General features: G+C 43.6%; 1 non-coding gene across 1 annotated transcript; it reads left to right on the plus strand.

The window, feature by feature from the left end:
• The first annotated feature begins 3069 nt into the window (after window positions 1–3069).
• On the plus strand, window positions 3070–3142 carry TRNAA-AGC (transfer RNA alanine (anticodon AGC)). The gene has a single exon. It is a non-coding gene; the product is annotated as a tRNA-Ala (tRNA).
• The last annotated feature ends 319 nt before the right edge of the window (window positions 3143–3461 follow it).

Consider the following 3461-nt stretch of genomic DNA (forward strand, 5'->3'; position numbering starts at 1 on the left):
CTGTGCTCATCATTCCCGCTAGGACCATCAACACCTCCCTGCAAAATATGACATATAACCTTGCATGTCAATCTGTTCTTGTATTGTTACTAACCATAAATAATGTAAAGAACTTACTTGGCTACCGCTCACACTACGAGATGCATCAACCTCGCTCTCGGCATTGTCATCATCTATATTATTACGCTCATTGTCACCATTAGCATTTATCTGTGCACATGTAAAGTAACATAAGTGGTCATACAATTTTAATGTCAATCATTTCTCTACAATTTTTTCAACATACCTGGCTCACACTATCTGCATAAAATTGTTCATCTATATCATATTCCTCATCGTCAGCATTGCCATGTAGCTGTACAAATTTAAAAGGACATGTTAGTGTCAAATAACTAGTTTGTATTCAATATGTTTTGGTCAACATTGAAGGCACTTACATTACCACTGTACGATTCATCCTGACTCATATAGTTGTCTCCGAGAGGTTGGTTCGCATTCAATGACAAGGATCCATTATCGCTACCGGAATCATCACTGGCGTATCCGGTTACTTGCTCCATCTATGCACATACAAATAAGGTGTGAGATCAATGCCAACATTCCACAAAACATCATCGCGAATACAGTAAATTCGTCAACAGTGACATGACTATGTGGCATGCATACAAATTTGAACATACAAAATCATTATGAGGTCATTAAGAGGTCACTACTCTCCTCTCTTATTTACCTAAGTAGGGAATCATTTTGCATAAAAAAATGCACAAAAATGCAATGGACAAATCAAAAAAAGAACAAAAAGAACCATCCTAACCTACTGTGCGCCGTCGAGGGGTCCTCGCCTGGGGTCGACGCCGATGCGTTGCTGCCACCCACGTCGTGCAGGGCGCGTACCAGGACAGAACGTTCACGGGAGCGTTGGGCGTTTCACCAGCGACACGGCGTGTGGGTGACTACGAACGCCGTCGGTGCTCGCGACTAGACGGGCACGTCGGGGTCGACGTCGTGACGGCGGTGGACCACGGCGGCGTTGATGCCGCTATGGTTTCCTAGGCGGGGATGGGGTGTCGGTTTCACGGCGCGTGGGTGACTATGGACGCCGCCCGACGTCGTGACGGCGGTGGACCACGGCGGCGTTGATGCCGCTAGGGTTTCGTACGTGGAGATAGGGTGTCGGGGTGGGGCGTATTTTCCTTTCCCGATCGCACTACCGAACCACACGCGTACGACGAGGGAGTACGGGGCGCAACGTACACGGGCGGCCGGCCTACGACGGACGGGGGGTACACTAATACATAATTTAGTCTGGACAATACTACCCCTTATACGTTTATTGGGGGGGTTGTACCGAAGTCCTTCTCATATGTAGTATGTTGAAAAGATAGCAAGGCTGCGGTGGTGCTATAAGAGTTGAATTTGTGCCACATGATCAGCACATGTAGTTGTCAGGATCTCATTACTCTTGGCGGATACACCATCCGTCCCAAAATTCTTGTCTTAGATTTGTCTAGATACGGATGTATCAAGTCACGTTTTAGTATTAGATACATCCGTATCTAAGACAATAATTTTGGGACGGAGGAAGTATAAGATTGCACCCCATTGTGTTGTTACCAAAATGCCCAGGATGTGAGCTGCGTAGAGTTTGCTGTCTGTGGCTCAGGATACATAAAGTTTGTCTTCTGTTTCATTTCGCTGGAATTACATTCAGAAGGTTCTAAGCTGTCTGGAAGTAGTACTGTTGTACCCTCTCCAGCTCTAAACAATCCCTTAACTGTGAAGCTGTTGCATGTGTTGATGCAGAGAAACAAAACCGAATGCCTCTTGCAACAACAAAAAAGAGGAAGAGGAAGAAAGAAAACCCGAATGCGTGCAGTGATGCCTGTGCGATCTCAGGAGCAAGAGAGTGCTGTGCTGGTGCTGCCCATCTGACCCTGCATCTCCGCTGTTACGCGAAGGAAGGAGTCAGGTCTGGCATTGATTTCACAACTCCAACGCTCAATTTCTTCTTCGGCGTCCACGATCCCTGTGTACGTAGCTGGGATATGGAGGAAGATACGACTATCCAGTTCGTGTCCACGGAAGCGGAGCGCAGTATGCAGCAACTCTGCTCATGAACTCACCTTCAACAAAATGTGGCCGGGTTCTGCACCTGTCAACTATTTTTTTTCCCTGAAAAAAGAAGGGGATAAGGCCATTTTTCTACTGGCCGGCCTTTTCATAATGGAGACTTTGCCAAATTGCAATCCCTTGTTCTGTTTGCCGGGAGCGGGCGGCCAAATGGCAAGCTCCCCTGACTTATGGAAGTAATAACGACCCAAGCAGAGAAACCAGCGGTAACCAGCAGCTGACTGAATCTCTTGCCGGCAAATTGGCAGCGGTACACTGTCCACGGAAATTAGGACTTGTGTAAGTCATTCATGCAAAAGTTGTCAACAACACTGTCGACACTTGAATATAAAATGTTAGTAGATTACTCCTAGATAATCTTTTGGTTTTGATATTTATTATAACTGCCAATATTGTCTAAATGATTAACAAAATCGATGCAATCCTATATAATCTAACAACTGTTAGACACGCAAACGTTCATGCATAGTATGTGATGCAGACATCACCAAATTGGTAGTATCACATAAAATGACATTGCAAACTAGTAACTCATATTTTATTCATAACATTTTTTTAACCACCCACCTTGTCTTAAGTCTAAAGCCCGTGTCTTAAGCTACACAATGAGCAATCCAGATGGTGTTTAATTTAACACTGATTGTACTATATCCTCTCAATTAGGTCATCATAAAGATCACACAACAGGTTTTCCATTTAGGAAAGAGCCCCTTGCTGGTCATGCATCATGATTCAATGATACTATATTCACAGTCCTGTTTATGAATGAATATCTAGAGAAGAACAATGCAAGAAAAATTGCATACATTTTCGCACACAACTGAACGCTGCTGCAACTATCTATCGAAACATTGGTTGGCCCAAAATCGAAGCTTCATGGTCAGGTATGTTGAGAAGGTATACAGGATTAATAAATTTGCCATATAATTTAGTCAATATGGGGATGTAGCTCAGATGGTAGAGCGCTCGCTTAGCATGCGAGAGGTATGGGGATCGATACCCCACTTCTCCAATTTTTATTTTTGTTTTTCAGCAGATCTCAATATTATATACTGTAAAAGACTATCTTCACTTCACTTTTGCAAACTCCAAAAATCTCCCCAAACATGCGCAAATTCCTTACATACATAAAAGGAAAATCAAAAGCATGCGCACAATCTGTGCTGCAAACTAAAGCGGTGTGATAACATGCTACAAACTAAAGCGGTGTGATAACATGCCAAAGAGTAAAATGTCATCATCATGATTTTGTTAACTATCCATACAATAGAGAAAGAAAGAGCAAAATGATATCCGGAGGCACAGTTACAGCATTCCAGAAAGAACGAAAA

Source organism: Triticum aestivum, chromosome 6A, assembly GCF_018294505.1.
Source record: "Triticum aestivum cultivar Chinese Spring chromosome 6A, IWGSC CS RefSeq v2.1, whole genome shotgun sequence".
NCBI classification, from domain to species: domain Eukaryota; kingdom Viridiplantae; phylum Streptophyta; class Magnoliopsida; order Poales; family Poaceae; genus Triticum; species Triticum aestivum.